The 24841-nt window shown below is 45.2% G+C and overlaps 1 pseudogene; it reads left to right on the forward strand.

The window, feature by feature from the left end:
* The first annotated feature begins 10974 nt into the window (after window positions 1-10974).
* Window positions 10975-24841, forward strand: part of LOC123114812 (protein SRG1-like) — a 30224-nt pseudogene continuing 16357 nt past the window's right edge.

The raw sequence follows: 24841 nt of genomic DNA on the forward strand, positions 1-24841 counted from the left end.
CCAACATAGCTTCGTTATTGATCCCGACTACAGCTGCTTTTCCATTCAACTCTTCGGCCTTGTTTTTGGCAAATCGCTTGATCTTGTCCTTCGTCGGTTGCGGCAGAGGCGAGCTGGCCGTGCCGGACGTAGGACGCGGGGGCACAGTAGAGGCGCCGGCCACTGCTTGTGGTGGCGGTGACGGATGGCCGCCGACTGGAGGCGAGACGGCAGATCCGCCGATGGCGAGCGATGGTGGTGACGGGAGATAACGGCCTCCTGCCGGAGAAACCAGAATGCACATGACCAAGACAAGACGAGCAACTTCACCGTGCGGCCATGGCGGTCTTAGCGGGAGGGGAGGGGAGGTGAGTGGAAGGGGGAGAGTACGCCGGTGAGGACTAAATGGGACGTGTACAGCTGCCCTTCCATTGTCGGGGGGAGGGGCAAGGGGAAGCGAAGATATCCGTGTTTCCATTTTAAGGCGGGAAAATGAATTATGAGTGACCGGCAGGTTGCAGGCTTGTGGCAGCTGGGTGTTTTGTTTTCGGGATTTTCACATGTGTGCCCCTAGTTCCTTAGCCATACTCATCCATCCCCACGTTCTTAACGTTTTCTCACTTTTCCCCACTCTCTTGTCCGAAACCCTCAGAAATGGTCACAAACGGTGGATGTCGTCAGGTCAATGCTTTGACCGTTAACTATAACAAGTGGGGCCGCGCTAGACTGTGTCGCCCGTTGGACCAGACAAGTGGGGCGGCCTTGGACGGTGGCACTGTTCGACCATTGGGTCGTGGTTTCGTTGGACTGTTGGGCCGTTGCATGAAACGCCTGTGTGCGCCACCACGACAGAAGCCTGCAATGCATGCACGGCGTATCCAGCTAGCCTGCTATGCATGCATGGAGCTAGCCTACCTGCATGCGCCGATGCGTGCCGACCGAGCCGCTTTCGTGCACGCCAGCTACCACGGACGCAAGGACGGTCGCTACCTGCATGCGCTGATGCTTGTCTCCTCGATCCACTCGCATCTGCACCCGTTTTTCTATGACAAATAAATTGAACAATATTTTATTATTATTTTTGGTTGCATGTACTAGGTAGCTACATATCTTAATTCTTTGTGGCTTCCTCGACGAGGTGGTGGCTTTTGTAGCTATGCATGCACTAGGTGCTTACGAACAAAGCGAGCTCTCTCAAAAAACAATCAATAATTCAAAAAAAAGTACAAACTAGCAAGAACTTAATAATGGGATAGATAGAAAACTTAATAACATAACATAGGCCAACAAGCCCAGAGCGCGATCATATAGTTCAATTACAACTTAATAACATAACATAGATTCAAAAAAAAAGAAAAAAAGATAGAGGGTTCTAAACCCTAGACGTCGGCTTCTCCACCTCGCTCCTCCGGGTGCGCTCCACTGCTCCTTCGGGCTGTTGTCGGTGGGGTACGGCAGAGTGTGCATGTGCGACGCGGTGGGGAAGATGTTGCTGTACTCCGTGAGGATGTTGTGGGTGGTGAAAGCAATGAACTCGTAGCCACACCAAAACACGCGCCCGAGGAGGTAGAAGGCATCGAAGGGGTTTGTGAAGTGGGCATGGATAGCAACCACCACCCTGTTTTGGATGACCTCCTCGACGCGGAACATCCTTGGAGATCCACGTGGGAGGTGGCGGTAGCCGGCCGTGAGGAAGAACTCGGTGAAGCCCCTTGCAGTCCTCCACCTTGATATCGCCCACACACATAGTGTACACTCAACGTACACGCCGACAGTATAGAGCCTCTCCGACACAGTGGGTGGGAAGCGGTAGGTTGGTCCAGTGTACTGCATGGCTGAGGGGTGTGAAGAAGAAGGAGAAGGGGTCGAAGAAGTTGGGGTCGAAGAACAAGAAGGGCAAATGGCAGAGGATGGGAGATAGATGAGGGATGTGAGACGAAGAAGAAGATGATGTGTGGCTTAAATAGCCGTAGTGCGACGTGTTATTTCGTCATGGCAGTAATGGGGACAAATGTGAACTAGCTCGTTTGCACACCCACCGCGGCATCAGGAACTCAATCTCCGTAGGTGCAATCAAAACAAGGGTCAAGCAAAAAAAAATAGAGCCAATGCGACGACCCAACCAGAGCTTGTTTTCATTATGTGCCCAATAACTACGGTTTTTTTGCAGGCTCAATGGTGGGCGAGCACAACCAATAGGAGATTATCTCATGGATCGCCCCACGATCCAACAATACGGAGTGGTCCATCTGATCCAACGGCGCGGAGCCTGCACGCAACCAGCCCTTCTAGAAGACCACATCTAAGGGTTGTCGCTAGGGTTAGCCAAAACCCCGCAGGATTTAGAGTTGTTTTGAGCTGGTCAACGGGGCTATCTAGGCTTTGACTGAGTATAACCAATTTTTAACTAATAGAAAAAATTTGAAACCTTCCCCGTTCGTCGTTTTATAAGACACACTAACAAGGAAAAACACCAAACTTGGTATACGAAAACTATCAAAAAAAACCTAGGTGGCACGATCGAGGTCAAATGAGCACCATTAATTTAAAATAAAAATAAAAATATATAAAACATGCGCACAATATTGTCTTATGTGACATGTTACCAACTAAAAATCATAAACTTGGTCTATGGACATTTTCATGAAAAAACCTTCACACATATGAGCTATCACGTACAACATTGCAGAGAGTTCAAGGAGAGGAGGTAGGGTTCCCTTAGGTTTTTAAAAATTAAAAAAATTAAAAAATTTACCCGAGCTTGATTTCAAAGTGAATAAGAAGGATCTGAACTTAGTTTTCCATTTTCATATTTTAAACATGTTTTTAGTTGTTTCCTATTAAAGCATATTTTTTCAAAAACAAAATGTAAAAATATGAAGATTAATTCAATAAATAGTGAGACTTCGAATCTACACTATATAGATTGAATAGGTGTTAATAAAAAATATTTGGCTCATTTGGAGTAGGTCCAAAAAAACTTGATTACAAATGGAGCTCATTTGGAGCATATTTCTCATGACTATAAGTTTTACCACGCAAAAGAGATTAGATTGGTCACCTAACGTTTATAATAATTCAGCAAACTTTTCAACATCACACCACATGCAATGGACTTCAAGTGTTGGTTCAAATTCAAATTTTGCCTCAAATTCAAATTAGAATATTTGATCTGTTATTGGAATATTTGATCTGTTATTGAAATACTTGATCAAATGATGGACTATCTTCACTCAAATGTTGTTTTTTGCTCTGTTATTGGAATATTTGATCAAATGATGGGCTATTTGCTCTTTTTGCTTATTCTTTGCAGCATGTCTGATCAGTGAAGCAACATTGAAGCAGTATGTGTGATCATTGCAGCACCTAAACTTATAGCTCACACCATCTAAACATAACATACCATACAGCACAGGCAAATTTAAGGACAGACAAATATAGATAGCATAATAAATTAATACCATAGATCACACACAAAGTTTAGATAGCATGACACAAAGTTTACCAAACAGCCACATTCAGTTTACCAAAAGTAAAATATAAAACATCATCACATCACACCGGAGTCAGGGCCTTTGCGAGGGCAGCATGCTGCCCCCTGATCTTGTAGTCCTCCCTGCGAATCGCTACATCCTCTGCATGATACACAAGGTGATCAAAGCGGCCATCCTTTGGCTTTGGCTTGGTGGTGTAGTAGGGGCAGTGCCACTTCTTGATCTTGCGGTTGTAGAAGGAAGCAACTCCCTTGGCCTTGATCTTCTCCACCTCCTTCGTTGTGAAGGACGCGACATTACCGTACACATCTTCTCCAGAATCTTATTGCACACATGAATGAATTACATTAATACATTATAGATTCATATACACCATGTCAAAGGAACTAAATGAACAATCTAAATTTCAAGTAGGCTTACATCATATTCTTCGTCGTCACTACACTCTGGATCGTACGGGTCGAACCCAGTAAGGCCCAGCTTCCTTTTATTCCCCACTGAATCATCCTCCTGAATATATAATTACATCCATTACTAGTAAATACAAAAGCCAATTGATGTTATAGATATGCACACATGACACATTGATCATATTATCCATACTATGTTCCTATTTGCATTTTCCATTGCCATGCTTACACATTGAACAACAAAGCTAACATAACTACATATTATGGACAAATTTATATACTGATGAATCAAGTAAGTTCTTAATCAATTGGTAGCTACACCAAAATTAATGCATTCTATTTGGGCATATGACATTCAAAACACCAATCTGTGTAGCATTCAAAAGCAAATCTAAGCATACATGTGTGTAGCATTCAAAACCCCAATCTGTGTAGCATTCAAAAACAAATTTAATAATCATGTGTAGCATTTAGGCACAGAGATCTCTATCTCTCATTAAGATATGTCTAGCATTTTTTGCAACGAATGTAATCCGAAAAACTCCCATACAAAAAATTCCCATCCCCCCATACAGAAAACCCCATCCCTCAAACCAACTGCTCTAACCATCTGTACTACCCTACCAATCACAATCCAACCAATGAAACTAACTCTACAACCCATCTAAATATTGCAACTAGGGTACAAGCAAATGGAAGTACCTCATGTACCACCTTCTCCTCGCAGGCAGCGCATCTGGATGGACTGCGCCGCTCGATGCCGTCACCTTCTGCTCCGGCAGCGCTGAGGCGGAGCCCGCCACCTCCTTCTCCACATCCACAGCCGCGACAACAGTTGCGAGTTACCTCACACCACCGTGGATGCCTCCAACGTCCTGCACTACATCTGTCACGGTCATCGCGCCCCGTAAATTTCCGACCGCTGTGCTAGCATCGCCACGAGTGTCCGCCATCGGTATGAGGGAGGCGATGAAGGCGAGGAAGAGGATGCGGTGGGGGAGAGCGAGATAGTGCGGTGGAGGAGAGCGAGACGACGCGGTACGGGAGAGGTAGACAATGCGGCAGGGAGGGGATTTGGAGGGAAATGGTAGGGACGAGGTGGTTCCTCCTCTTATACGATGGGACGTTTTTGGCATGTTCCATGGACACGTGCTACCCCATGACCACGGTCAGTTACATGCACGCCTACATGGCCTCACTAGTCAGAGTTAACAGTCAAGCCATTGACCTGACAACAACGTTCAGTTTGCCCATTTGTGAGAGTTTCAACCAAGGGAGTGGGGGAATTGAGCAAAAGTTAAGAGCGTGGGGATGAATGAGTACAGCTAAGGAACCAGGGGCACAGATGTAAAAATCTCTTTGTTTTATAGTGAAACTGATTCCAGCGCAACACTTATCTCTACTACTCCCTCCGTTCTCCAAAAATGCTAGACTTACGGGAATCCCACTACGGAGGCAAGTTACACGATTGCATGGCCTAATCTCATTGATTTTCTCACCATAAAACTAGCCGTGGGACCCAAATCATGATGAATCCTAGGTCTCCAACTCATCTCGATAGAATTGCCCGTAGGTGTAGCAAACTTCGTTCCAAAATATAGTATTTTTTATTCCCGTGCTTCAACTTTGATCATAAATTTATGGCATCAAGCCACTCTGGACCTTTTGGTACTGCGAGCAGCGCATTCCATCTCCACCTCCATTGCTGCCGTGGCGCCGCCAACGACCATTGTTCGTTGAGGTGGATCTGGAAGAGGCACGACAAGAAGCCAATGAAGGCATACTTTAATATTAGGCACAATCACGTTCATGCGTTTATTGCGCAAACCGTACATTTCATTAGCTGCACGGGCTGGAAATCTCTGTAGCCATGGTTATGTGCGTTTGTGACTTTCTGTATTTCAGTGATAAGGGTCGACACTGCCGTCAAATCCATAAAGGCATCAAGTGTATTATATAGAGTCATGTTCGCCTGTGTCTGTTTTCCAGATGATTCAGTCGACTCGTTTAGACGGAGAGGCACGGACGAGAAGCCCATGGAGGCATACTTCAGTATTAGGCAGAGTCACGTTCGAGCGTTTACTACACAAACCGAGCACGAGATAGACACTTAGGTTAGGTCTTCACTGCGCACGTACAAAAAACACAACAGCTTAACGGAGGAGGAGGAGAAGATCTCAGAAAAAAATGAGGATGAGGCACAGTGCAAGGACATAATTGCAGATGTCACCACTGGTGCGTGTTTTTTAAAAGCATAGACTAGCACTCTCTGCAGCCACGGTTATGTACGTTTGCGACTCTCTGTGTTTCAGTCATTAGGTTCACAGGCACAGGCATCAAATCCACAAAGGCATCGTGTGGTATTATATAGAGTCATATTCGGTTGTGTTTGTGTTCCGAATGATTCAGTCAACTCGTTCAGACGGAGAGGCACGGACGAGAAGCCCATGGAGGCATACTTTAGTATTAGGCAGAGTCACTGTCATGTGTTTATTGTGAGGCAATGAGCGGCAGATTCGAGAGACGCTATTTTGAAGCGTTCAAAAGGCATTGTCGATGTTTAGCCCACGGAGCTGAACCTTTGTCTCACGAACAGCCACGGGCGTTTACTCTATGAGGATCGGAATAGCCTATGTGTCAGATACACTGTATTTAAAATATTATTTCCATGTATTTAAAAGCACAGACGTGAACTACCTACGGACACGGTTCCGTATTGACTTGTGTCACGCTTCTTTCTTGGTGTTAAGTATATTATTTGATATAAAAGGCGTGGATGTTTGTGGCTCTCTGTGTTTCATTGTTTCATAGTGAAGCACTGGCACAGTAATTTGTGAAGCTAGCGATGGCACGCTTTTAAACAAAGCAAATGCATAGTGGTTCCACGACAAGCACGTCTCGATTTGCAGAAACAACACTGTCAGTGGTTCTACCGGACGCACAGTATGTTTTCACCCAAACGTTCACCACAAAGTCTGACGAGACGCCAATGGTGTAAGACCTGGCTTCGGCCGGCATCGAGGAGCCGCCGAGCCGGTAGTTAGTGCACGAGCAAGACCGTCATGGCGACCTGCTGGCTGCCAATGAAATGCCGGAGCCCATCCCTCTCATTGACCTTGGCCGGCTCATGGACGCCGACGAGGCTGACAAGCTCCGGGCGGCTCTACAGACCTGGGGCTTCTTCCTGGTGAGCGAGCATCTGTGTATGTGTGCACCTTAATTACTCTTCCCTCCGTTCACAACTATATGATGTTCTAACCTTTTTGTGAATTGGATACATATAGGCATGTTTATGTTTTAGTGTGGTTGTTCACCCATTTCAGGCCGAGTGTAGTCCATATTGAAATATTCAAAACATCTTATATTTGTAACGAAGGGAGTACTAGCTTGTAAAGTTATTGGACTCTTACTGAAACTGTTTAACTTGTCCAGGACACCAATCATGGGATCAAGGATTCTCTCATGGATGCAATGATGACCCCGTCAAGGGAGTTCTTCCGTCAACCGTCCGAAGAGAAGCAGAAATGCAGCAATCTGGTGGATGGCAACGGCAAGCATTACCAGGTGGAAGGGTATGGCAGTGACAGAGTGGTTTCTGAGGATGAGGGCCTGAACTGGAACGACCGGTTGCATCTGAGAGTGGAGCCGGAAGACGAGAGGAATTTCGCTAAGTGGCCCAGTCACCCAGAATCTTTCAGGTTCCCTACTCCCTTACCTTGAGTGATGTTTTTCACATTTCTAATACTGTATTAGCTTAGTTGTAAAGGAAGGCAGAGTGAGAATTCCAGAAAAGTATCAATGTAAACTGCACTCTGGGTAGTCAATTGTTTCATAGCATTGCGCGTCTCTCTTGCTAGTGGGCCCGTATTACCATATCATTTCCTAGAATTAAGTAAGGCTGAAAGTTAACTAATTTTGATACAATTTTCCTTTGTGAATGCAGACTTTTGAGAACTTCTCTTAATTACGTTCCAAATAGTCGAACACATAAGCATGATGATAGAAGCCTTTGTTGGAACACACGGTACGCTATGCTAGCACCAAATAAATTTTCTACCCCGCGCCCATGATCATGTACTTGAAATAGATCACTAGATCGGGTTTACCACTAGATGCGCACTCAACGCAGCGGAAGTAGAGTTGGTGATGTGTGCAGTCGTTCGGCCGATCTCCAACGAACAGATGTCCCGCGAACAACGATCTCCCGGATCCCTCGAACGACTCCTTGTGGTTCCCTCGAACGGTACGTCCAAGCACTACATGTAGTGGTGGGCGCACAACAGATGCCACGGGGTAGCTAAAGAGAGGGATAGGCAAGAGGCAACCGGTGGGCTCCAGAGGTGAGGTTGGTACGAGCGAGCGGGAGACGCAAGACGTACCCAGGTTCAGGTCTCTCCGTAGAGATAACACCCCTAGTCCTGCCGAGTGTGGTTTACATGAAGATGGTACAAGCTTGCTCCTAGAGCTATTTTGGGAAGGAAGGAAGGCAGGCCAGTGCATAGGATGTTCCCTCTCCGTGTGGTGGATGTAAGTGTGTGTGTGTGTGTGTGTGTGTGTGTGTGTCTGTGTGTTTGTGTGTGTGTGTGTGTGTGTGGCTAATGGAATCGACCCTCTGCATGGAAGAGCACCGGGGGGTCTTATAGGCTGCCCCCCGGGGGTTACAATGGTAAAGATACATAGACGTGGGGCTGGGTCGCCAGTGTCTTGGAGCCGGCAGCAGGGCGCCGGGTCCGTCGGACGCGGGTCTTGCCGGGTCCGTCGGGTACGGGCCGTACTAGGCCCGCCGGGCACGGGTACGGCCGACTTCTCAGTGCTGTAGGCATGCTGGGTGGTCGTCATGGGACGGCCACGCCGTCTTGCTACAGGGTTGCACCCCTGGGACACCACCCGCCCCAGGCGGGGGCTTGGTCGGCACGGCAACCGCGCCCGCCGGGGCCGGCGTAAAGGAGGGCGCACTGTAGCCATGTTGGTTTGTCGATGAAGGTTTGACTTGGTAGAGCCGGCTGGCTTGGGCCGGCCGTCTTGGCTGGGTTGCGGGACCCGGCCGGGTTGCACTAGGAAGTCGGCCAGGGGCAAGCCGGATTGACGGGCATTGCTAGCCCCAATGTTTTTGAAAGGGATCCGGGTTCCGTTGCCTCACCGGGGACCATCCCCCCGATAGTAGTCCCCGAAGTTGTGAAGGCTCATTGGCTTCAAGCAGGGGGGGCCTTCGCAGTTTCACCCCCCTCAAGAGGCAGCTGGGTTGATGATGTTTGTGGCCGCCGGGTTCGGCAACACCCACTGTGTGCCGGCTTCTGGAAGTCGGCTCACGGGACCCCGTTGTGGGCGGGAAACTGAGAAGTCTGCTAAATCTTGAATGGGAGGGACGCGCCCTCCCGTGGCCCGGTGCGGGTGCCACGTGGTAAACAGCGGCCGGAGAGGCCCTGCTAGGCCACGCGCGCGACGGGACGTAGCAGCGAGTTGGGGCCCACCATGTCGTGCCCTTGGCCCTCGTGCAAGGATTGATTGCGGCCACAACGGACGGTTACGCTTCTCGGGGTAGTTAATTTGTGGGGGAAATGTGCCCACACAATGCGGGGAAGTGTAAAAGCGGGCGGAGCCGATCCCACTTCCTCACGTATGACCGCGGTTATAATATCGAGGAAGGGGCAGTGGAAATACTCACACATGCACCCCTCGCCTCGTCCTACTTCTCTCTGCCCAACCTCTCAAGCTCGTCATCGACCGGATCACCAGGCGCCACCCGAATCGCCCACCGGCCGCGCTAGCTCCTTCTTGCCGCCGAACTTTGCACTCTCGCTGAGCCCCACAGATGGCACCGCCAAAGGGCTCGTGGGAGGGGTCCATCATCACCCACGCCCATATCCAGTACCTCCGCGACACTCGACGGCTGCCGTCAGCGAAGGATGTGGATGCCCGCGCGCCCGGAGAGGAGGTGGAGCCGCATCCGCAAGCTGGCGAGTGTGTGGTCTTCTACAACCACTTCAAGCACGGGCTCGGCCTCCCCGCGAGCACCTTCTTCCGTGCTTTCCTCTCTTTCTTCGGGCTGCAGCCGCACCATCTGTGAACACCGTGCTGCAGCTCCCTGGTTTCGTCACCCTCTACAAGGATTACTTGGGGGTGGAAACAGATGTGGAGCTCTGAAGCCGCCTCTTCTTCCTTAAGCAGTAGGGACCGGAGGCCGGGGCCATGTCCGACTGCGGGGCTGCCATCGTTTCGGTCCTGCCGCACGAGGTGTTCCCCAAGACGCCCATCTAGGATTCTGCCAAGAAGTGGTAGAATACCTTCTTCTACGTGCGCAAGGTCGGCGGAGGAGCCGATGCCATCAACTTGCCCCCGTTCATCAATGAGAAGCCGCTCGCCAAGATGAACTTGGGCTACATGCCCAAGAACCCGTCGCATGGGGATGCAAAATCTGTGCAGCCGGATTGGGGAGATGATGGTGCAGGGGGGCTCAAGGGGACGGAACTTGTCGCCGCCTTCATCGCGCGCTGGGTGCTTCCACTGTAACACCGGGCACACATCATCGGCCAGATAGGTGACCGTCGGGATCCCACCCTGATGTCATCTGGGAGGCTGCCGGTGGAGCAGGTCGCCGACCGGGTGCACGGCATCTCCAAGGCCGGGTTGCCCCCGGACAGGCGCTTTGGGAAGGCGCCCTAGCGCAGAGTACCCGGTGACAGTGGTGAGTCCTTGGTCCCCCTTTTTCGCAATGTCACAACTCTTCCACCATCCTGATGCGATGAGGGAGGTGCTGCTGAATGCAATCTGGCAAACATGTGACGGGACGAGGGCGCAGGTACTGGCCATCGAGCAAGCCCGCTCGAAGGGGGCAGAATCCTTTGCCGAGAACCCGGAGCAGGCCGACGCTAAAGCCAGCGAGGTGCGCCGCGCGGGTAAGTCTCCACACCAAGACCTCTTACGAGGTTGGTCGGATGATGATGTGGAGGTTCTGACGCACGACGGTGGTGCAGTGCCATCAGGGGGAGGGGACGACACCGTTGACCGCCCCAAGACGGCTGAGGAAGACAGTCGGTTCCGGGTCGTCCTGCGCGCCGGCCGCGGCAAGCCGGCCGCACGGGAAGGATGACATGGCGCCGAAGCTGGCCACGAAGCGCGCACTGGAGCGACCGGCCGCACGCGGCAAGACGGCCGCTAAGAGGGTGCGTCGGGTCATCCCGCCGCCACCAACAAGGCAGGCCATCCCAACGGCGATCGGGTAAGTTTCCTTCACTGATCTCTGCCAACTGCTTGGCCGCATCTTTCTTATATTTTCTTCACATGGCTCAGGACGCCTCTTGACTTGGTGTTGGCCACGACGACGTCGCATCCGGAGGTGGCTTCTCGTACCGGAGGACCCGGAGCAACGCCATTGACCGGGATGAGCACATGTCTAAGGACACTAGTAGAAAACAGGGCTTTGGTTCACCCAGAAAAGAGCATTAATCCCGGTTGCATTACAAACCGGGACTAATGTGAGCATTAGTCCCGGTTCAAATGGGACCTTTAGTCCCAGTTGGTGCCACGAACCAGGACTAAAGGGTGTGATGCCCATTAGTACCGGTTCGTGCACCAACCGGTACTAAAGGTTAGACCTTTAGTCCCGGTTCAAGCCACCAACCGGTACTAATGGGGTTTGAGGCATTAGTACCGGTTCGTGGCACGAACCGGTACTAAAGGTCCCATTTTCAAACTCTACCCCCCCGGTGGATCGCCTTTTCAATTTTGTAAAAAGCAAAAGAAAATGATAAAAACTTCAGAAATTAAAATCCTTCCAAATGTAGTTATGTTACTACATGTACTAGTTAGGAAAATTTAAAAACTTAAATTTGGACATGTTTTGCAAAAAAATGTAGGGAAAATATAAAACAGTTATAACTTTTGCATACGATGTCACAAAAAACGTATAATATATCAAAATGTTCAGCATGAAAATCCGCATCCGATTTTGATGGCCTACGGCCTGTTTGGAAATTTTTAGAATCCTCAAATTCTAAAAGGAAAAAAAAGTTATGCTCAAATTTCAGTTTTTTGAATTTTCGTTAAATCTGGTCAAACTACTTATTCAAGAAGTATTAGTATTACTAAATAACTATTCAAGAAGTATTAGTGTTACTAAATAATTTTAAAAGAATATTAGTGTTATTAAATAATTATTTCAATTTTTTTGAATTTTGGTCAAATCTGGTCAAACTATGCTCAAAGTATGGTCAAACAATGGTCAAACTACTTATTCAAGAAATATTAGTGTTACTAAATAATTATTTCAGTTTTTTTGAATTTTGGCCAAATCTGGTCAAACTGTAGTCAAACTACTTATTCAGGAAATATTAGTGTCACTAAATAATTATTGTTTTTAAGAACAATAGTTTCAAACTCAAATAGTGAAATGTGTGACTTCATGCTCAAGCTAAATTCCTGAGGGTTAATAGGATTGATATCTTACTATTGTCAGGAAAACAACAAGTGCAGACTTGGAAACGAGGGAGAATAGAATCCGGAAGTTAAGCGTGCTCAGGCTAGGGTAGTGAGAGGATGGGTGACTCTCCGGAAGTTAGATGATTTGGAATGATGATGGGTGATTAGAGATTAGATTGGAAAGTAATTCAAAAATTTGAAAAATCAATTTTTTTAAAAACAAATCCATTTTTTTATAAAAGAAATTCAAAAAAAATTAAGAGTTGACCAATATGATACTCATACTGAAACTTGATATGGTCATGAAAGAGTCTTTGGTGATATAATATTAAAGCAATGAAGGGAAATTAAGAGTTTATTGTGGCTTTCAAGAAACCAAGATGGGGCATGAAGTAAAGATGTTGGTTAACCAAGAGAAAGCAAACTCTCGTGGGGAGGACGACGCCCAGGGAATCGAACGGCAGAGGACACGCAAATTGAACGGCTGGGGGCCGGCGCCTAGCAGTGGCCCGTAACAAAATAGTAAAAAGCCAACCCCCCAAAAAACAGCAATGCTCATGCTAGTATGATTATCTTCCTCTGATGAGCGGTGCACTGGAATCAGTTGTGCCCCCCGCAAAAAAAGTCAGAGCCGGGACCCATTTCTTGATCACTTTAGCTACTTTCAGTCGGCCGAAAATTTATTTTAGGGTCTGTCCTTTTTTTTCCCACTTTCTTATGCACTTGATGAGCACTGCAACGGGCATGCAGCCGATGCACACAATCTTTCTTAATTAGCATGAGTACTAATAGGCAGACCAAAAATACTAATCGGCATGTTTCTTGGCTAGTGCCAGTTTAAATTTAAAGAGAAAATTTATGGTGCCTTTGCTATTTTATAGTCGTCTAAAGAATTGGCAAGTGGGCTTATGCTTTGATTGAATATGATTTGGCTTATGAATCTCTAAAATCCATGAAAGGCCAAATTGTTGCTAATTTCATTATTGAATATCGGATTGATGACAAGCATGATGTTGATATGAACCTTGTTTCATTAGTACCATGGAGATTATACTTTGATGGTTCAGTTTGTAGCAATGGTCAAGGTGTTGGTATTGTTTATATATCTCCTCATGGTGCTATTTTTGAAGCCTCATGCCGCTTAGAATATTTTTGCACAAACAATCAAGCCGAATATGAAGCATTGTTATTCGGCCTAGAGATGTTACTTGCTATAGGTGTTACACATATTGAGGCTTACGGTGATTCGTTACTAGTGGTGCAGCAAATATCCAGAGTCTTTCAGTGTTTGGACGAATCACTTAATGTTTATCTTTGATAAATGTCTAGATATAATTTCTACTTTGGATTGTTTTAGCATTGCACATATATCTAGACATGACAATTAGAAAGCAAATGAGTTGGCACAGCAAGCATCTGGATATCATGTTGATCATGGCATGTTTCATATCTCTCAAAGACCGATGTCTTGTCTTGCCAATATGGGAGAGGCCGAACCTGAACCCACTGATTCGGCCATTAACAAAAAATCTAGTGCAGGTGATAATCCCAACTGGAGGAAGCCCATTGTTGATTACTTGTGCAATCCGAGTGAAAGGGTGGACAGGGCTGTTCGGCGTATGGCTTTCAAGTATACAACGAGAGATGATGGTCTTTATCGCCGAACAGTCGATGATGTTCTTCTAAAGTGTTTGGACGACGACCAGGCAAGAGTTGCTATGGGAGAAGTACATGAAGGTATTTGTGGCACTCACTAGTCGGCTCCCAAGATGAAATGGTTATTGCGACGTGCTGGGTTTTATTGGCCGACTATGATTAATGATTGCTTTAGATATTATAAAGGGTGTGAAGCTTATCAAAAGTTTGGTGATATTCAATTGGCTCCTGCTGCTATGTTACATCCTATTATCACACCGTGGCCTTTCAGAGGTTGGGGCTTAGATTTCATTGGACAAATCCACCCGTCTTCCTCAAAAGGGCATCGGTTCGTATTGGTGGCAACTGATTATTTCACTAAATGGTCTGAAGCAGTACCTCTCAAGAACATGACACATACGGAGGAAATTCAGTTCATAACCAAACACATTATTCGTAGATTTAGTATTCCTCAAACGTTAACTACGGATCAAGGTTCATCTTTTATGTCGCACCAAGTCATAGAGTTTGCCGAATCTTATAATATAAAGTTGCTCAATTCCTCTCCGTATTATGCCCAAGCTAATGGACAAGCCGAGTCTAGCAATAAAATTTTAATCAAGCTCATCAAGAAAAAGATTGAGGATAATCCGAGGAGATGGCATGAGTTGTTGTCTGAAGCATTATGGGCACATAGAATTTCAAGGCATGGTGCTACGAAGGTAACTCCATATGAGCTAATATATGGTCAAGAGGTTGTTTTACCAGTGGAGGTAAATTTGAATGCTTTGAGAATAGCCAAACAAAATAATTTATCGACAATAGGCTTTTATAATTTAATGATGGACAATATTGATGAGGTTGCCGATAAACGTTTGGCTGCTTTAAAGGCCATAGAGAGAGATAAGTTGAGGGTGGCAAGAGCTTACAATAAGAAAGTCAAATTGAAGAATTCTCAAGTTGGTGATCTCGTCTGGAAAGTGATTCTGCCGATTGGTTCAAGAGATAGAAAATTCGGGAAGTGGTCTCCAAGTTGGGAAGGTCCTTTTAGATTACAAGAATTATTCCCGGAAATTCATATTTGGTGGAATCAATACAAGGGGCATTGTTACCTCGAGCTCTCAATGGCAAATATTTGAAGAAGTACCACCCGAGTGTGTGGCAGGAAGCCTAAGTAGGTAATGGCCGATATACGATTATCGCCCTTAGCACAAACATGGCCGATACATAATTATCGCCCTGAGAAAAATAAATGGCCGATGGAGTGTTGACATCGTCCTTAGAATGAACACCATGCATATTATTTTTCGGCGTGCAAGCTTTGCCGAAAAATAGGGGGCATGTGTTGACGCCTGATTTTGGCAAGATACAGAATGAAAGGGTTTTCAGCATGATAAAGTTTCACATCGTCGAGTGGAACGACTTTGATGTTTAGGCTATCGCCATTCGACCTCATCTCAGTGGCCGAAGCTGTACTCCGAGTGACAAAATTTAGTGTTCTGAGTGCTTTTCGGCCGTTTACGCCCTCAATATGACCTCAGATGAAGTAGTGCTTTAAAGGAGTTGTCTTCGTCTCGTCGAGACAATCGATTTTCATATATAAATCATCTTAATCCGAGTTCATATGCAAAAGTTACAGTCAATACTGTTTGGACAGGCCAAAGACCAAAATATTACGCTTGACACCAGACACATATTGATGAGTGTCTGATGCAATGCGTGAGCAATTCGGACCTCAAGACGGACTTGAATAGAAAAACCTTCAACACAGAAAGGTTTCGTCTCGTCGAGACGATCGTTTTTCATATATAATTCGTCCCAATCCGAGGTCGTATGAGGCCTGGAGAGACAAAACAAGATCAGGCTATGTTTTCAGTCGGAAAATCCGAGTGAAAAGCTTACCATCCGAGTGAAAAGCTTACCATCCGAGTGAAAACTTATCGGTCGAGTGAAAGTTTTCCGTCCGAGTGAAATTATTATCATCCGAGTGAAATTGTTACCGTCGGAATGAAAACTTGCCGATCGAGTAAGAGATTGTCTTCCGAGTGAAAATATAATCATCCGAGTGAAAAGATTACCGTCGGAATAAAAACTTGCCGATCGAGTAAAGAGATTGCCTTCTGAGTAAAAATATGATCATCCGAGTGAAAATTGTCTTCCGAGTGAAAGATTCTAACATCCGAGTGAAAAAGTCCAGTCGGACGATCCAAGTGAATGACTCTAATCCGAGTGGATGATCCAAGTGAATGACTCTAATCCGAGTGGATGAGCTCGAATCCGAGTGAAACTGAACATATGCCCGGAAGTTTATCAAGATGACCTCGGATGAAGAAGTGTTCAATACAGAAGTTGTGCATATTATCAAGAAGGTAAACTTTGGTTTTGGAGTCATCATCATCAGAGATAGTATATGGCCTACAAATTTACTACGAGACTCGGATAATCCAGTCTACTGCAAGACCGAGTCCGACTAGAAGGTAAAGATGACCTCGAAAAGTATTCAAGAAAGCCTTATTTGAAAAAGTGATCAACATGAGAGTTGTTTGTATCATCGAGGCGCACAAGTTTGATATTTGGGCCGTCTTGATCAGAGATCATATGCAAGCTCAGCGGCCCACGTAAGAAGGAAGACAGAGTTTGGGCCAGATTCAGACTGAATCCGAGTTGGAATAGAAATAGGACTCTAGGACGTGAATTGATGTAATTTTTCTTGTAAGGAAAGCCTAGATGAATCCTTTACTTGTACGGGAAGTCCAGTCACCTCTTATATATGTTGGGGGTGATGGCCGATTGAACAACACACAATCGAACAAATCAATATATTGGTTTTTTCCTGTCTACGTTTTATCTCTCCACCGTTTTTCTCTCTCGTTCTTCGCTATTCTTCGTGTTTGAGAGCTGCGAATCCTGAGGCTCTAGGGGCGAGCGAATCGACCTAGGGCAGCCCATAGCCGCCGCAATCCCTGACGGGGTCCCTCCCGGGTGCGCGGGGTTTCGGGTCTGCAAAAGCGCCCACCGACTGTCTTGCGTATCGCGCTGTCGGTCGGGTCTCCTTCGACGTGAGCTGCGGTGCATCACCCCCGGCGTCGAGGGTACATGTTACGTGTTCGTGTGTCAACACACTTTTTGGCGACTCCGCTAGGGAACGAAGATCAATCATCATCATCCACCATGTCCGATCTTCCCAAGCCATCTGAGGTAGACGCCGATAACATCATTAAGCCCAGTCTTGATGAGATATCGGCCGATCATCGCCAAGTCTATGAGGAGTACAAGAAGGCGTGCGAGGAGAAGGACTTGCAGGAGTTCCTTGCAAAGTTCAAGAAGGATCGCCAAGGCAACATCACTCCGATTGAAGAAATCAAGTTCCCTCCTCTTCAAGCCGAGCAGGTTAAACCCTCTGTAAGTACTGCCTTTTCTCCTGAGCAGTGGGCTGAGATTGAAAGTCGTATTGCTGATGGTAACAATCTAGTCTATCAAACTTTCATAGAAAATACTAATGCTCAGAAGAACACATCTCAATCGTCTAGTGGTAATGATGGTGTAGCTGCTAGTGTGCAAAACCCTAACCTGGCTTTACCTATTTCATCGGCGCCTCCTATGCCGATGACTTATTATTCTACACAAGCAAATCAGATTATAGCTGCACCAACTAATCCTATTTTGAGCATGCCCGGTTCGGTGGCAACGCCGAACCCAACCCTACCTATAGCTACAACCACTCGACCACTAGCAAATTATGGGTCGACATACATGCCATAGTTCCTACCTACAACTAGTAGTCCTACTCCTCCTATGCCACTACCACAAGTTTCATCGTCCACTATGGATGATGGTTTAGCTAATCTTAGAGAGGAGATGGCTAAGATGCTTCGAGAGAATTTTGGGGTTGAGTTACCTCGGAATCGGATTTACCAAAAGCCGTACCCCGAGTACTTTGATGCCATCCAGTGCCCTCCAGGATATGAAATTCCAGATTTTGTTAAGTTCAATGGAGAGGGCACAAAAACCACATGGGAGCATGTTAGTCAATACTTAGCACAACTAGGTGAAGCAGGCTCACTAAATGAGTTGAAAGTGCGTTTATTTCCTTTGTCATTAACTGGTACCGCATTTTCATGGTTTTCTTCTTTACCACATGGTTCCATTCGAGTTTGGTTGCAGCTAGAGCAGAAATTTCATGATCACTTTTATAGCAGCGACAATGAACTCAAGTTGTCACATATAACATCGGTTAAACAGAAGCATGGTGAATCGGTCTCCGATTATGTCAAGAGATTCAGAGAAACAAAAAACCGGTGTTTTAGTTTGGTGATAACCGAGAGGGACTTGGCGGACCTAGTGCCGAGTGGTTTGAGAACTCCCATTAGAGAAAAGCTAGAAGGCTATGAGTTTTTAAATATCAACCAAGTCTTACAAAGGGCTTTGGCTCAGGAAAGCCGAAGCGAAGATCTCAAAGAAGTGCATAGATACAAAGCCGATCGTCCAAAGATGAATATGGTGGAATATGATAGTGATCACTCGGACGATGAGGGTGATGTTTTTGCTACTGAATTTGTTTGGCCATCTAAGGTCAAACCCTTTACTTGCAATGATCTGAAACCAATTCATAAGAATAGTGATGAAGAGATAAAGTTCACTTTTAACATTGCTAAGTGTGATAGAATATTTGATGCTTTGCTGCAGGCTAAGATTATTAGAATATCTCATACTTCACCGCCGTTTGAAGAGCTGAAACGGCGTGCTTATTGCAAGTATCATAATTCTTTTTCTCATGCTACTAATGATTGCAATGTTTTTCGACGACAGATACAATCGGCCATTAATGATGGACGATTGAACTTTTTTGAGATGCAAGTTGATAAACAACCCTTTCCAATGAACACCATGGATTTAGAAGGGAAGAAGCTGCTCATTCGGCCGAAGGTAGCCGAATCTGCTAATAAAGCTAATGTCATTATTGGTGAGCCCAGGAAAGACAAGGAGGACAACAAAGTCTTGGGGAGACATGTTGTGCTTGATAAGCAACCCGATGGCAAGGAAGTGATCAAGATCACCATCAAGAATCCTACACTCGGGGGGGCAAGCACAGGTGCAGCAGGACACTCGAGTTAAATTTGTTAAGCCCAAGAGTCCTGAAGTTGGCAAGTGGAAGATGAACAAAGCTAAAGTACAGCGCAAGCGGATCAAGCCAACTTTTGATATGTTGATGTCCAAATATGCTAATCAGTCGGCTGGTTCCAGCTCTAACCGGCCATCATACTTGAAACGACCAAGCTCACCATCAGATGATATGTTTAGTCAGTATATGAACAAAGGCGTTGTTTCCAGAAGAGCAAAGGCAAACTGTTTGGAATCGACTTGAATACTCATATAATGGCCGACTGAACATCGGTAACTATTGGTCGGCTGGTCAAAACATGCGAACGGATGGAAATTATCCGAGTGTAAGAATGCACCCAGGTGGAAACTATCCGAGTGAAAAAATGAGGCCGAGTAGATTCCATCCGACTGAATTCCATCCGAGTGATATCCATCCGAGTGGATTCCATCAGAGAAAAAGATGCGCCCGAGTGGAAATTGCATGCATCTGGAAAGTCGAAAAGAATGGCATGTTAAATCACCAAGTGGTGCAGCAGTTGAGTCGGGAAAAGGCAAGGAGAAAATGGACGCCGACTCACTTATCTTGGGCACCAAAACATTCGCCATACAGCAGCCGATTGTGCATAGCAATCCGACTGAGCCGATACTTGCTATCGCACCAAAGCACTCGGCTAATGACCATGAAGCAAGCACCAGCCAGGTAAAAACGAGAGATCCTAAATACACTCAGCCAAAGTGGTGTCCTCCAGGGCTAACGAAGACACAAAAGAGGAAACTACAGAGGTTAAGGAGTCAAGAGATGGCAGAACAGGAGGCCGAGAAACAAAGGGATACGTTGTTCAATGACACTCGACCCATGGTTCCAGCAAAACAAGTGTGGAGGCCCAAACAAATACAAGAGGCAGTGACTTTTACACCAACCACAGCAGTACCTACATTACCAAAAGAGGATGACACAATCATTGCATCGTCTATGTTACCTATTGCTTCCTCTTCACTCGGACAAATTTCAGAATCGGTGGATGCACTCGAGAAGGAGGTTGATATGTTGGACTATGAGTCTACGCCGGTTCATGAAGGTATGGATATCAATATGGTGTATTACTTACCTGCTGAGTTTCGTGCTGTAGACGAGGAATGGGAGGTGGCTTAGCTGGATTTTTGCCCTAAAAATGCAATATTCGAGAAGCCAAAAGAACCAGTAACGCATCTGAAACCATTATATCTCACAGGTCATATCAATGGGTCGCCGCTCACTCGGATGCTTGTGGATGGAGGTGATGTGGTAAATCTTATGCCCTATTCGGTCTTCAAGAAATTGGGTTTGCCTGATGAAGAATTGATCAAGACCAATATGGTGCTCAACGATTTTGAAGGCAAAGAGAAAACTAAAGCCAAAGGTGTAATGTATGTGGAGCTTACATTCGGAAGCAAAACTTTGGCTACTGCATTCTTTGTCGCTGAGGTGCAAGGTAACTACAACGTTATACTAGGTCGTGATTGGGTTCATGCAAACCAGTGCGTGCCATCCACTATGCACCAGTTTTTGATTCAGTGGGTTGATGATGAAGTGGAAGTCATTCATGCGGACAACTCGGTCTGTGTTGCTTTGGCCGATGCATCGGTGGATTGGCAACATCCCAATGCTACTTGCTTGACGGGACGTGACTTATCAGAGTTTGATTTTCTCAGCGCGCCCAAGAATGGTTTTGTGCCCGTGTCTTTAAAGCCGACTGAATGCAATCGGCTCCAAGGTATGATATGTTTAAATGGATCCTAATTCCGAGTGGTTACAAAAACGTCTTGTAAAATATCGGTCCAGTGAGGACGATATGTATGAGTCTATAGAGGAGTTGGATGACATGGATAAACTTGGACAAGGTTTTACATCGGCTAATCCATTAGAAGAGATAGATATTGGAGATGATTCAGTCACTCGACCGACATTTATAAACAAAAATTTGAAAGCTGATTGTAAGGCTAAATTAATCGAGCTATTGAAAGAATATGTTTGTCGCTTTGCGTGGGAATATCATGAGATGCCAGGTTTAAACCGAGAGCTAGTGGAGCATCGGTTACCTATAAAGGCCGGTTTTAGACCATATAAACAGTCGGCCAGAAAGTTTAATCCGAAAACATATGACCGGATCAAGGAAGAGATCGGTCGACTGCTGGAAGCTAATTTCATTCGACCTTGCAGGTATGCCGAGTGGATTTCTAACATTGTCCCAGTGGAGAAGAAGGGATCCGGCAAGTTGAGGGTGTGCATTGACTTCAGAGATTTGAATAGGGCTACACCCAAAGATGAGTATCCCATGCCAATAGCCGATATGCTTATTAATGATGCTTCTGGACATAAGGTTATTAGCTTTCTAGATGGTAATGCCGGATACAATCAAATTTTTATGGCCGAAGAGGACATGTACAAAACAGCTTTCCGATGTCCTTGTTTCCTTGGTTTATTCGAGTGGACAGTGATGACATTCGGATTAAATAATGCTGGAGCCACATATCAAAGGGCTATGAATTTGATTTTTCATGATTTACTCGCTATCATACTTGAAGTTTACATTGATGATATTGTTGTCAAATTGGATGCTTTTGAATCTCACTTGGTCGATTTGCGTTTAGCTTTTGAAAGAATGAAAAAGTATGGACTGAAGATGAATCCTTTGAAGTGTGCTTTCGGCGTGTCAGCTGGCAAGTTTTTGGGTTTCGTTATTCATGAAGAAGGCATAGAGATTGATCCCAAAAAGATAGAGGCTATACAGAAAGTGGAGGCTCCAACATGCAAGAGAGATATGCAAACATTCATTGGCAAGGTCAATTATTTGAGAAGGTTCATAGCTAATCTATCAGGGAAAGTTGATGCATTTACTCCTATCCTTCCGTTGAAGAATGATGTTGATTTCACTTGGGGGGCAAAACAGCAAGAAGCATTTGATATGATCAAGAGATATTTGTGCACTCCTCCGGTGATGAAAGCACCCAAGCATAGGAAACCCTTCAGGCTTTACATTGCAGCGGAGGAAGGAGTTATTGGTGATCTTTTGACTCAAGAAACCGAGAGAAAAGAGCATGCTATTACATATTTGAGCAGACGCTTATTGGACGCCGAGACAAGGTATACAATTATTGAGAAACTATGTCTATGCTTATATTATGCTTGCACAAAATTGAGACATTATTTAGTGCCGAGTGCTTGTATAGTAGCTTTTCAAACCGATGTTGCATAGGCCAATTCTTAGTGGTAGAATTGGCAAGTGGGCTTATGCTTCGATTGAATATGATTTGGCTTATGAATCTCTAAAATCCATGAAAGGCCAAATTGTTGCTAATTTCATTGTTGAACATCGGATTGATGACAAGCATGATGTTGATATGAACCTTGTTTCATTAGTACCATGGAGATTATACTTTGATGGTTCAGTTTGTAGCAATGGTCAAGGTGTTGGTATTGTTTATATATCTCCTCATGGTGCTATTTTTGAAGCCTCATGCCGCTTAGAATATTTTTGCACAAACAATCAAGCCAAATATGAAGCATTGTTATTCGGCCTAGATATGTTACTTGCTATAGGTGTTACACATATTGAGGCTTACGGTGATTCGTTACTAGTGGTGCAGCAAATATCCAGAGTCTTTCAGTGTTTGGACGAATCACTTAATGTTTATCTTGATAAATGTCTAGATATAACTTCTACTTTGGATTGTTTTAGCATTGCACATATATCTAGACATGACAATTGCAAAGCAAATGAGTTGGCACAGCAAGCATCTAGATATCATGTTGATCATGGCATGTTTCATATCTCTCAAAGACCGATGTCTTGTCTTGCCAATATGGGAGAGGCTGAACCTGAACCCACTGATTTGGCCATTAACAAAAAATCTAGTGTAGGTGATAATCCTGACTGGAGGAAGCCCATTGTTGATTACTTGTGCAATCCGAGTGAAAGGGTGGACAGGGCTGTTCGGCGTATGGCTTTCAAGTATACAATGAGAGATGATGGTCTTTATCGCTGAACAGTCGATGATGTTCTTCTAAAGTGTTTGGACGAGGACCAGGCAAGAGTTGCTATGGGAGAAGTACATGAAGGTATTTGTGGCACTCACCAGTCGGCTCCCAAGATGAAATGGTTATTGCGACGTGCTGGGTTTTATTGGCCGGCTATGATTAATGATTGCTTCAGATATTATAAAGGGTGTGAATCTTGTCAAAAGTTTGGTGATATTCAATTGGCTCCTACTGCTATGTTACATCCTATTATCAAACCATGGCCTTTCAGAGGTTGGGGTTTAGATTTCATTGGACAAATCCACCCGTCTTCCTCAAAAGGGCATCGGTTCGTATTGGTGGCAACTGATTATTTCACTAAATGGTCTGAAGCAGTACCTCTCAAGAACATGACACATACAAAGGTAATTCAGTTCATAACCGAACACATTATTCATAGATTCAGTATTCCTCAAACGTTAACTACGGATCAAGGTTCATCTTTTATGTCACACCAAGTCAGAGAGTTTGCCGAATCTTATAATATAAAGTTGCTCAATTCCTCTCCGTATTATGCCCAAGCTAATGGACAAGCCGAGTCTAGCAATAAAATTTTAATCAAGCTCATCAAGAAGAAGATTGAGGATAATCTGAGGAGATGGCATGAGTTGTTGTCTGAAGCTTTATGGGCACATAGAATTTCAAGGCATGGTGCTACGAAGGTAACTCCATATGAGCTAGTATATGGTCAAGAGGCTGTTTTACCAGTGGAGGTAAATTTGAATGCTTTGAGAATAGCCAAACAAAATAATTTATCGGTAGTAGACTTTTATAATTTAATGATGGACAATATTGATGAGGTTGCCGATAAACGTTTGGCTGCCTTAAAGCCATAGAAAGAGATAAGTTGAGGGTGGCAAGATCTTACAATATGAAAGTCAAATTGAAGAATTTTCAAGTTGGTGATCTCGTCTGGAAAGTGATTATGCCGATTGGTTCAAGAGATAGAAAATTCAGGAAGTGGTCTCCAAGTTGGGAAGGTCCTTTTAGGATTACAAGAATTATTCTCAGAAATTCGTATTTGGTGGAATCAATACAAGGGGCATTGTTACCTCGAGCTCTCAATGGCAAATATTTGAAGAAGTACCACCCGAATGTGTGGCAGGAAGCATAAGTAGGCAATGGCCGATATACGATTATCGCCCTTAGCACAAATATGGCCGATACATAATTATCACACTGAGAAAAATAAATGGCCGATGGAGTGTTGACATCGTCCTTAGAACGAACACCATGCATATTATTTTTCGGCATGCAAGCTTTGCCGAAAAACAGGGGGCATGTGTTGACGCCTGATTTTGGCAAGATACAGAGTGAAAGGGTTTTCAGCATGAGAAAGTTTCACGTCGTCGAGTGGAACGACTTTGATGTTTAGGCTATCGCCATTCGACCTCATCTCAGTGGGCGAAGCTGTACTCCGAGTGACAAAATTTAGTGTTCTGAGTGCTTTTTGGCTGTTTACGTCCTCAATATGACCTCAGATGAAGGAGTGCTTTAAAGGAGTTGTCTTCGTCTCGTCGAGACGGTCGATTTTTATATATAAATCATCTTAATCCAAGTTCATATGCAAAAGTTACAGTCAATACTGTTTGGACAGGCCAAAGACCAAAATATTACGCTTGACACCAGACACATGTTGATGAGTGTCTGATGCAATGCGTGAGAAATTCGGACCTCAAAACGGCCTTAAATCGAAAAATCTTCAACACAAAAAGGTTTCGTCTCGTCGAGCCAATTGATTTTCA

This window comes from Triticum aestivum, chromosome 5B (genome assembly GCF_018294505.1).
Source record: "Triticum aestivum cultivar Chinese Spring chromosome 5B, IWGSC CS RefSeq v2.1, whole genome shotgun sequence".
NCBI lineage: Eukaryota > Viridiplantae > Streptophyta > Magnoliopsida > Poales > Poaceae > Triticum > Triticum aestivum.